Raw genomic sequence first — 12259 nt, forward strand, 5'->3', positions numbered from 1 at the left:
AATTTTTTCAAAGTACTTGTTCATTTGTCTTTTATTCACAGGATGCAGGAGTTGGTACTTTGTCACATAACCATTGTTTCTGATGACAAAGATGGGCTGATTAATTTTTTTTGCATTCAGGGTCTTATCTGCTATGTGTGCATTCAAAGTCAAGAGACTCAAACTTTCAGTGTAGTTTCCTGATTTTTCACAATATTTCATATAGTTTCATAATGACTTAATGTGTGCTCTGTGTCAACAGCTGCTGGAGGCGAGTGTCCTGGCAGTGAAGGAGGTTGCCTTCTGGGACGGTGTCACCACTGACCTCATGTTGGATGAGGAGGATGGCGTCTCAGAGGGCGTATCGGGCTGGATTAAGACCCCCAAGCTTCCCCAGCCAGGAGCTCAGTGACCTCTGAGCCAAACTGCAAGACAGACTAGAAGCTCACCCTAAATACAACACTGTGCACCATAAGTGTTTGTATGCTGGACCATGCTCTGAGAGAAAGCCACCACCACATGGCCCAGAAGTAGCAAAGCATTATATGTCATAATGTTGTTTTCTTATATATGATGTGTGTGTGTGCATATTACTTTGTAAATTAAAAAAAAAAAAGTAATTCAAACTTGTGCCTCACAATTTTTCTCTTAATTGAATTCCTTTTAGTTGAGGTTATTAGCATGGCATGAATACAACATAACATACAAGGTATATCACAGAAATAATAATTAAAAATTATTTTTATTACTGGGTTATTATTTATTAGGGAGGGGCTTACCCAGGCCTGTCTTTATAAAGGCCAATGGGGGACAGATCTACCAGCCAATCACATGTGAGTGCTGAAATGTGATGGCATTTTTTTCATCCAATGACAGAGAAGCCACGTGGGTCTGTTGCCGCTGCTTCGGCTTGCAGCGCTGCTATTCATATGTAAAGTGGAGTCGTTAACACCTCCCGCGGGCCGGCTCCCCCGTACCTCTACCCCCCCGCTGTTTCTGGTGGTACGTAAACGACCATATCCATCTCAGGCGAACGAAAATGCGCTGCCCCGTATGCTGACGAAAGCTGACGATAACTAGCCGCGCCCGCGTCAGTATACGGAGACGAATATGCTTCTTTTCGTGCAGTGTCAGTTCTCATAGGCTATTTTTAAAATCATCAACTTTACAGCAGAAATAAATAAATGATATGGCTGCTGTGACCGTCCAGAAATCAGAATTTTAGCTTGAGTGGATTTTCTTTAATTTGACTGAATCCAAGTTGATAACTTAGCATCTACTAATTAAACTAAAAACATACAAATGCTGTGGCCTAAAATCCTGACATGCAGAAACCAGTAGGTGACATCATGATAGCTATGTCCATCATTTGTATACAGTCTAAGAGTGTCACAGACAAAAGAGCAGCTTTATTGACACAGTATGAGGCCATCTGGGAGCTTAAGGGACTGAATAGGTGTTGAACCTCCTCCTCTTTGTACCTGAACTGACACAGCAGCCATCAGACTTTGAGACAGAGCAGGATGAAGGTTTAAATGTCAACATGGATACAAGAAAACAGTCACTACTTTTTTGTTATTTTATTTACAGTATATCACACCAAATCACAGCAAACTGTCACCTCGAGGTGCTTTATATTGTAAGGTAAAGATAATGCAGAGAAAACCCAACAATCAGAACGACCCCCTGTGAGCAAACACTTGGTGAGAGTGGAAAAGAAAAACTCCCGTCTCAAGATCAACAGAGCTCTGACTCTTTGTCAGCCTGGCTGCTGAAAACAAACCTGGGTTGTTCTTATTTTCTTCAATTAATGCTGAATAGTAAGATGTCTGAGCTTTACCAAGTGCTGAGCAACAAACTCTTTGTCCAGACTAAATGAAGATCTTCTAAATTAGTGAGATGCCATTCTCTCTCCATCTTGTGGGTCAGGCACTTCTGACTTGAGGCTTTCCTTTTCAGAGGAGCCACAGTATCCAGAGTCGTACTCAGTGAGGATGTGAAACTATTGATGAGATAATCTACTGCACTGGAAGCAGAGTTTAGGTAGCTGCTACTTCACCTGAGTGTCCAGAACATCCAGCAGAAGATCTGATGATAGATTACAAAACCAATCACTGACCTGCAGCCTAGGATGTCCTGGTGCCACATGCATGTATGGACATCCTTATGTTCAAACATGGTGCTCTTTATGGACAAACTGTGGTTTGCACAGAAGTCCAATAACAAAACACTGTTTGGGTTCAGATCAGGCTGTTCCTCCCAATCACACCACCTCTCACTGAGGGCAACTCCAGACTGGTTCCAGAGTCCAGGCTGTACGATGAGGTGAGCCTGACTATATCTAGTTGGTATCTGTCAACTTCAAATGATCTCCCTCCAGCTCCCTCCTCAGGCCTGGCTCCAGGGTGGGGCCCCGGTAATCATATCCTGGGCAGGATAAACTGTTCCCTTGTTGTATCGTTAGCCTCATAGCATAATTGCCTAAGTCATATTTTGGCATATTTTGAGATACCTACCTAATTCTACTCTGCTAACAGTGCAGATTCATTTAGATAGATATCTCAATTTTGGCCCAACTATAACTTAGGGAATTATGCTATTAGGCTAACGGGTCACTCTTTAACAAAGAGCAAAGATCTGAGTGGTCGAGCTGGTTCATAGTTGATTAGCAGCAGAGACATCCTGAGGTCCACAAACTACACAGGACCTTAAAAACCATCACTGAGATTTAAAAATCAGCTACAAGACTCACTGGAACCCATTGTGATTATCACTGCAGCTCTTACATTGACATATTTCCATTTTTAAAGTCAAACTCAGGCAGCTGGACTCCATTAAGCTGCTTTTTTTTATTCCTGTGAACAATGAGTTACAATCATCCAGAAGTGGAAACATGCACAGGTTTTAATACAGGTTATAACTGTGCTGTTGACGGGAAACTGAGGCCAACATCTACCATCAGCCCACAGTTTCAAACCTGTGTAACACTTTCTGCAGACATTTAATTAATTTTTTTTTTTTTTTTTTTTTTTTTTTTTTTTTTTTTTAATTCAGATGTCTTTGCTTCAGCTCCAGTGATCAGGATATTGGTCATAATTTAACTACAAAAAGTTATTATCCATCCAGTTCTAGTCTGTCTGTCAGTCTGACAACTGTGGTTAACTGTGTTCACTGTGGGTAATCACAGTAGTTATGCTAACGCACACTGTTCTTATTGATACATTGAACTAAGATTTATACTGTAAAATGTTGCATGAAATAAAGTGAACGTGTTCAAATTCCTTAGAAAAACATTAAAATCATGAGCTTAGCTGTACAATAAAAACCACATCAATGCTGATCCTGATCCTCTTCTCAGAGGAGGGTTTGATCCAAAATGACTACAGAGGGCAAAGCTGATGGTGAAACCATCTCAGCCTCCAGTTCATCCAAACAACAACAGCACTCCAACTCAGAGGTATGAGACGTCCTCTCTGCTGGTTTCCCAGCACACAGCTGTAATGGGTGAAGCTTTTCCCTTTCTGCTGCATCCTGATCAGTCAGTATCTGTAGTTAAATCTGCTGATTGCTGTCAAACATCATCAGCAGGGTCTGTGATCATGTGATGATCCACCAGTTTATAAGACACTGTTGTCAGACTGGAGCGATCACTGGTTCCTGATACAGCTGGTAAAATCCCTCCCTGGAGAAGGAAAAACAGAGAATAAGCTCTGGAGTGAAACATGTACGTGGGAGAGAACTTCTTCTTCTGACTGCAGAGCAGCCGGAAGGAGGATCTGACCTGTGTGGTGTTACGTGTGTCAGTATAAAGGATTATTGCATCCACAGAACCTGTAAAGACACAAAATAAAGTTAAATTTGAACTGAAATTTGAGTAAAGTTTAAAGTATCCAGTTATAGATTTTACTCCTACTCTTTGAAGATTTTTTTTAATTTAGTTTCACATTATTTCACATTGTGTAAGGAGGAATTAGATTAAGAAATAACTCAAATTAGATAACATCACAGCTGTTATCAAGAAGGCTCAGCAGCGACTTCACTTCCTGAGGGTCCTCAGGAAGAACAACTTGGACTCAAACCTGCTGCTGACCTTCTACCGCTCATCCATTGAGAACCTGCTGACGTACTGTATCACAGTATGGTACGGCAGCTGCACTGAGGCAGACAGGAGGAGGCTTTAGAGGGTAGTCAAGACAGCACAGAGACTCGTTGGCTGCCCTCTCCCCTCCCTGATGGACATCTATACCTCCCGCTGCCTCAGCAGAGCCACAAACATCACCAAGGACAGCTCACACCCTGGCTTTGACCTGTTTGACCTGCTGCCCTCTGGCAGGAGCTACAGGAGCATCAAAGCCAGAACAAACAGACTCAAGAACAGTTTCTTCACCAGAGCAATCACCACCCTGAACTCTCACACTCACCCACTGTAACTGTGCAACATGCACATCTCTTTGCAATATTAGATTATTCATACTGAACAATATCTGTCACTCTTACATTGTGTACTATCCAATATTCATTCAGCAAGTACAGTACTCACCAACTACATTATTATATGTATACACTTATTTTAAATTTTACAGTGTTAAGATTTTTATACATTCTGTTTTATCGTTTGTATATTTTTAGAAGTTCGATTTTATGTTGTACAAAATGTGACTTTCTACTGCATGGTACTGAACAAGAGTGGCCCTCCAATCTTATTGTACATTTTGTATAATGACAATAAAGACCTTTTATTCTATTCTTTTCTATTCTATTCAATTCTATTGTATTCTATTCTATTTAAATCTCAATCTATTCTGTTCAGTTAAAAAGCTTATAAGTAGAAAATCCCTTTCTTTGTCACAGACAGCTCAGATCATCAAAGCTGGGCAAATTTGATAGTAAATGAATCCCAAAGTCGACAATAATTTCTCTTTGAAATCAGATGAGGACTCTTACTGCTCAGAGGTGAATAAATGCTGCAGAAAATACTAGATCTGTAGAAACTAGTAATCTGTAATGAATTCCTTTTCAAAGTCATTTCCACACGACTGTTTCTACTCTGTCGAACTAAATTATCACCAACATGGTGAAATGTAAGAGGAGCATCTGTAAGAGGAGCTGAAGTCCTGCTGCTGCACAGTGAGAGGCAGAGAGAGCGCAGAGCTGCTCTGGTTCAGGATCTCCTCGTCTTTAAACCACAGCAGTGTCGTCTCTTTGTCCACTGAACACAGTAAGGAGCAGATCTCAGAGCTCAGATTCTTCACTGTAGGAGGCGCTACAGAGTCTGCAGTGGAGTCATCAGAGGGAGACTTTAACACACAACACACTGCAGTTTACACAGAGCGCTCAGTCAGAGGGTCGCATCACCCAACTTTATTTAAAAAGAAGATTCTGTCAATACAGAGGATTCAGGTTAAGTGGTGTTAGAAGCAGTTAAATGAATTATGTATAAACTGATCAAATCTCTGTAGGTTTGATAAAGAAAAGTGAGGCAGGATTTAACTCTTACTCTGATAAGCTAACCCTGTAGCATGAAGTAATCCTGATTATGTTATTGATCCCATTATTACTTTATATGCATTAATCAAACAGAGTGTAAAACACACAGAGGGACGAGTTTCTCAGGTAAATATGTCTCACCGTAAACTGTGAGTTTATAAGATGTAGATAAAGATTTTCCTGTTTTTGAGTCGATGGTATAAATCCCTGAGTCGCTCCTCTGCAGGTCTGTGACAGTAAAGAGTCCAGTGTTTCTGTCCCAGTGAACTTTGTTCATGTAAATTTCCTCTAATAATTTGAGTTTCCCTTCATTCACCATAGCAATATTCCTTCCTCCATATAACAGGAATCCAAACTCCAGCACAGGATCAGGCAGAGTGATGTTTCCTCCCACAGAGCCCGGCAGCTTCTTCTTCACCTCCTCCTCAGAAGATAATTTCATCACTGTAAAATATAAAAAGATTCAACAGGTCGAAAACAAAAAGTGCTTTTTTCCTTTCTCTGGTTTGTTTCTGATGATGTTTCCCTGACTGATGTGACAGACTCACTGCTGAGCGTTTGAAATTAAAAACCAACTCAGAGCTGAAGACGAAGATGAAAACTTCAGGATTATGAAGGTGCCTCAGACACAGCTGTTATCTGTGTGCCGTCACAGTCCTTTAAATATAGACGAAAAGATCCAAAGTGATCTTTAAAAGATTTTCATCATTTACATGTTTTTGGAACCCAATTAATGAAAATAAAACACTGAAATTATTTCATGTATTTAACAGAATTGATTCACATTGTAAGGAAACATTTCAAAAGATGCAAAAACTGCGTAAAGTCTCAACAAATATGAAAAGATCACTAAACTGCAGAGGCAACTAAGACAGAAGACAATCACAGCAGAAACACACTGTGAGCTCCATAAATCCACTGTGTCATAAACACAGGAGTTAACTCACAGCTGAGGGCCGAACAGTTAATGTGGGAACCAATCACAGGAGCACAACTGCACCGACTCTCAGCCCGATCACATCCGTGTGTGTGTGTCCGTCCTCGATGAACCACCGAGACCATTTACTCAGTGAGGCTCTGAAAGCCACACTGAAGCTCACTGTGAGCAGATAACATCAGACATGTTCAGAAACTAGTTACCCATGAAGAAGATGAAGATCCTCAGGTGGAGCTCCATGGTTCTGTGTGACTGACAGACCTTCAGGAAACACGTCTCCTCTGAGTGCAGCTCAAAGCCTAAAATAATCTGCAGTGTCGACAACACAGCTTCCTGTGTGACCTCAATATGGTTAAAACGACTTCTGCTCTCACTCCATTAATGAGCTCTTATCTCCACTCTGAGAGGCCTCAGCAGGAACCAACAGACCTCTGGAACCTTTGAGTCCACAAAGTATGCTTTATAAACTTCTAATATAACGATTTAATAATAATGAATGTGAAAAATGTCATAATTTTATGTTGATAAACCCTATAATTATCTTTTGTATGTTTTGTTATTTTGTGGACATATTTATTGTGTGTGTGTGTGTGTGTGTGTGTGTGTGTGTGTGTGTGTGTGTGTGTGTGTGTGTGTGTGTGTGTGTGTGTGTGTGTGTGTGTGTGTGTGTGTGTGTGTGTATTTTATGTCCAGCACTTTGGTCAAGCTTGTTGTTTTAAAGGTGTTTTATAAATAAATAAATACAGCTGGATTCCTCAGAGGTTGCTGACATGTTTGCAGACTGTTTCACTAAATCTTAACCAGCTTCTTGATGTCATCACTTGAAATGGTTTCCAGACACATTTCAACATGCAGATGATGGTGAAATGTGTCTGAGGAAGCTGTGTGGTTCTCAGTTTAACATTTACAGGCAGCATTCAAACATTTAATAAAGCTCTGACACAGCTGCTCATCTCTGCAGTACATGTGGAGACACATATTCATGATATCTGACTTTCAGCTCACTGAGCGCAACTTTCTGGGTTCCCTTTCAGGTGAACACCCAGCCGACCACAAAGAGTAATTAAAGAGCTGACTGCTAGTTAAAGAAAGAAAAAGAAAAAACTCTATCTATATATCTATATATATATATCTATATATATATATATATATATATATGCATAAAACACCAGGGGGAGCCAGTTCAATTCAATTCAATTCAATTCAATTTTATTTATGTAGCGCCAAATCACAACAAACTGTCGCCTCAAGGCGCTTTGTATTGTGGGTAAAGACCCTACAATAATACAGAGAAAACCCAACAATCAGAACGACCCCCTATGAGCAGCACTTGGCGACAGTGGAAAGGAAAAACTCCCTTTTAACAGGAAGAAACCTCCAGCAGAACCAGGCTCAGGGAGGGGCAGTCATCTGCCGCGACCGGTTGGGCTGAGGGAAGAGAACTGTGGAAGAGAGCCAGAGATTAATATCAATTAATGATTAAATGCAGAGTGGAGTATAAACAAAGTAAATAAGGTGAATGAGAAACAGTGCATTATGTGAACCCCCCAGCAGACTAGGCCTATAGCAGCATAACTAAGGGATGGTTCAGGGTCACCTGAACCATCCCTTTAAAGTTCAGGGAGACAGTGATGTGCTGCTTGTGTGTCTTTAGTTTCACATTTTGCTGTAACTTAAAACCACTGAGAATAAATCACAGCTCAGTGATGCTTTCAGTCTCTGCAGCTGCAGTAAGTGTTGTCTTGAATACCTCCTACCCTTTAAACATTATAGTGATGAAGGAATTTAAAATAATAATAAGAAGAGTGTGCTGTTGCTGTTTAAGCCTTTATGTTTCTGCGTGTTCGTTTCTCGAGCAGGAATGACAAACAAAACAAAGAGGAATAAGGAGTCCAAATATTAAATTTAATAAAGCCATTTTCAAACAGTTTTACAGATTAATCCGGGTCAGAACTGCATACCATACTCGTGTGAGATGGCATGAAGTACTGGCACTTTCTAATCCAAGTTACAGTTGTCACATAGTCAGAGCATATCAGTCTGGATTACATCATTTACAAAACAGAATGTGGAAAACAGAGAATTTCAACAACAGGGTGACCTCGAAGTCTCCATTTCTATCATTGTGTAGTCTCTATCAGTGTGGCTCATTGTACAGTCAGAACACAAAGTTCATGATGACACAGAACATTATAAGCTTCTATATTTTTAATCAGTTATGTTATTTTCCAGACAAATTTCTCAGGGAAGTAAACGTACGTAAGTAATGTGGCATATTATACTATGAATATTCCTACAGTGATCAGAAAAATGTGATTCAGCCTTGTTTTACTTTAATCTTTCTGTCTCTGTCTCTCTAGATTTCCTGCCCAGACTTTATTATGTTCCCACTCACAGACTGATTCAGCCTTCACAGTTTTGTTTCCATATTTTCCTGGTCTGAGAGCTTCCTGTCTGCCTCACCTGATTATATTTGATCCTGCTCTGATCTCAGAGTCTGATGGCTGCTGTGTCTGTTCAGGTAGAGAGAGGAAGAGGTGAGGTTTCCATTCAGTTCAATGAGATTTCATACTGTGTGAATAAAGCTGCTCATTGTGAGAGCCTGAGACTGTATATAAAAGATGGGCATATTAACTGTGACCTCACCCACTGGTTTGTGGATACTGAAGCCTCGTTTTTAGTGAGGAGAAGGGGAAATGTTATCAGATAGTGCTAGCTAGCTTGGTGAGCAAACTCTAAACACAGATACCTGCATAAAGGCTGCACTGAAATCATTGAAATTCATATTATTTGTCAGATAATTGTACTAAAAAAAGCATCAAAATCCATCTGTCAGTCAAACACCCCTACCTTTAAGAGCCATCTAGACAGGTGAGCCATCCCCTGTACAGCTTATACAAAGGGCTAACATTAGCCATAGAGACCAAAATGATTTTTTGCATCAGGCAGTAAACATGTTCATTTCTGCTGTAAAGTTTTAACATGGAGTTACTCGCAGCCTGTTTGCCTGGAGGCTGCAGTTTGTTTCACTAAGCACACTTCAACCTTTGAGGCAAAGCAGGCTGAGAAACATTTTGTTTATGCAAATCTTTGTGCAAAGCACAGACCTGAGAACCAGACAAACCTGCTGTAAACCCCCCAGCTCTGATCTGAACACGCTTTGTACTGCATGTGCACCTGGACCCCGTGTCTCCTGAAAGCATGATTAATGTTGTCATAATAATAAAGAATCAGCCTCATGCTGGTCAGCAGCTTTAGCTCCAACCTTTGTGTGTCCTTGATCTTTATCATGGTTTAACTCCACCACCTGTCGCCACTGTGGCTGATGCAGCCACAGTCTAAAGGTACTTATTCAGACCTTCTTTGTAACACTGCATGAAAACAGCAATTAGCCCTGAGTCATGTAGCAGCAGGACGTGCAAACAAAGGCACCGAGATAACTGAGCAAAGGAACAATGTGCTGGATTGTATTAGAACATGCTAACAGTTGTTTTACTCTTGGCTGGAGTTAACACAAATATAATCTGCATGAAGGTGTGTCAGGATAAAGCCATCATTTCTCCTCTCCTGTTTGTCTTTCTCTGTGCTGTCTGCCTTTGTCTCTGTTTGGCTTCACCTTGGCGGACGTCTGGCACACCTGAGTTTCATCATTTACCCGCTGCACTAAATCATCCCTGACAGGCAAACACTCCTTGCTGCATTAGCTCATGAGGGGAACAATGCTCTTAAGTCAGCTTTAGTTTATTTTTCTTGAGTTATTTTTAGTGCTAAATTATTTTAACCCCCCCCCCCCCAAGCTCAGCTCCTGTTGCTTTGTTATAATCAGAAATGTTTTCTTGTGTGAAAATGTGGGGTTTTATTTTGTACTCAAAGAATAAAATGACAAATGGACAAATGTTTAAAAGTAAACTCCAGGAAATTAATTAATAACTTACTTTTTTAATTACAGTGTTTCAGGTTGGACACGTTAACAAAAACCAACAATAATTTCTGTGTGTATTTATTTGACTGCGGGTTCATTATAATCACTGTGATCCTGTAACACGAATGATGGTTTAAACACACGGATCATTGTTCACACTGGAATGTGATGAGATCAGCTGAAACCATGAAGTCACTGTCTAAAAACTCTCAGGTGTGACTGTAAAAGCAGGTGTGACCTGAGGCTGAATGAGGACAGGTTTGCAACTACATAATAAGATTTGTTCATGTGTAAAAGAAAAGCCATCAATGGCTAGTGTGGTGGTTAGCACTGCCTCACAGCAAGACGGTCGTAGGTTTAATTCCACCTTGGCCTGGGCCTTTCTGTCTGCAGTTTGCATGTTCTCCCCGTGTCTGTGTGGGAAACTCCTGGAGATGTTTTCTCAGACTGTCATAGAGAGTGTCCTGTTCTACAGTGTGGTGTGCTGGGGGGGGGCATCGAGGCTGAACAAACTGATCAGGCACACACACAAGGTAGCATAAAGCAATACTGGACAGTGGGCAATGTTAAGGTGCAATACCACATCATCTGTCAGACATTTTATATCTCCCTTTGTCTTTGTTGCATTTTTGTTTAAAATCTATTTGCGTGTATATTTCTGCTTGTGTGTCTGTAATGTAAACATGATACTGGAACTTTAATTTCCCTGACAGAACCCTCCCCAAGGGATTAATAAAGTTTCATCTAATCTAAAAATATATACAGTACCAGTGTCCAAACTTGTGACTGCTACTGTATAATAAACTCTATTTGATGAAGTCTGTTCTGCATTTATCTGTTTTGGTTTTGCAGTTTAGGATCTCACCACTTATCAGCCATCTCATTGGTCCAGCCTGCATCCTGTAAGCTCACCAAGTTTAAATATTAGTCTTTGGCCGTTTAACTGAAACGGTGATAAGAGGAGCTCAGCAGGGAAGAGGAAGTCAGGACTTCCTCTTTTCATCAGGTCTGCTGCCAGTACTCCAAACACCTGCTCTCCTCATCAGATTCTTCTTTGGTAAACACTTTATTGAGACTGTTTTAAAGCTGTTGTGTTATCAAGAGCAGGTGGTACTTTCCCAAATCATTTATATTATTTATAGTTTAACTGCCAGCAAAGAAAAAGAGCCTGCAATTAAAAACCAGGGCAAAGAAATGCATTTGCTGCTCTCGGTGACCCACCTTCTCTGAGGTTATTGCTGAAGGGCACAAACATCAGAAGCATCATCTCTTGTGCCGACAGTCTGTGCAGCACTGCAGGGGAAACTTGACAAAACCCACAAATTGAGAGCCATGCCTCCACACGCACCTCACTGAGGGTTTTTCCTCCGTCTCCTTTCACATGGCTTCATGTGGTCGGAAGAAGGAAGTTTCCATTATACACTCTGAAGTAGATTTAAAGCTACTTAAGGCTTTAAATCTTAAGGACAGAGCAAAGGAAGTGAGAGCTTTTCTTTATGTTTAGCTCTGATCTGCATCCTGTTTCTGCAGATTATTAATACACTTTAGAACAAACTCTGAAGCCTTCAAACTATCCATAAATGATGCTTCTGTTAGCCTCTCACACTGTGCAGCACATTAGAAAACTGGGGAACCTCTGATCAGTTAGAAAGCTTTTGTTAGGCCTGAGCTGCAGTTTGGACCTAAACACTGTATGGCTCTCTATTAAATATTCATAATAACTGGGCTGGTTCATCAAACTGGCCAGTGTAAGAGGAGGACATTTTCTTTGATTCGGCAAACAGGAGGTGAATTTTTCCAATGTTTTCATTCATGAACATGAACATGAACATGTGAGGGGTCTGCACTCATGGAAACAGTAAAAGTTCCACATACTGTGAAAATGTTCTTACAGGTGGAACAAAGAGCCACCAAAGGTTAAAAGACACTGACTG

Source organism: Archocentrus centrarchus, chromosome 1 (genome assembly GCF_007364275.1).
Source record: "Archocentrus centrarchus isolate MPI-CPG fArcCen1 chromosome 1, fArcCen1, whole genome shotgun sequence".
In the NCBI taxonomy this organism is placed as follows: Eukaryota; Metazoa; Chordata; class Actinopteri; order Cichliformes; family Cichlidae; genus Archocentrus; species Archocentrus centrarchus.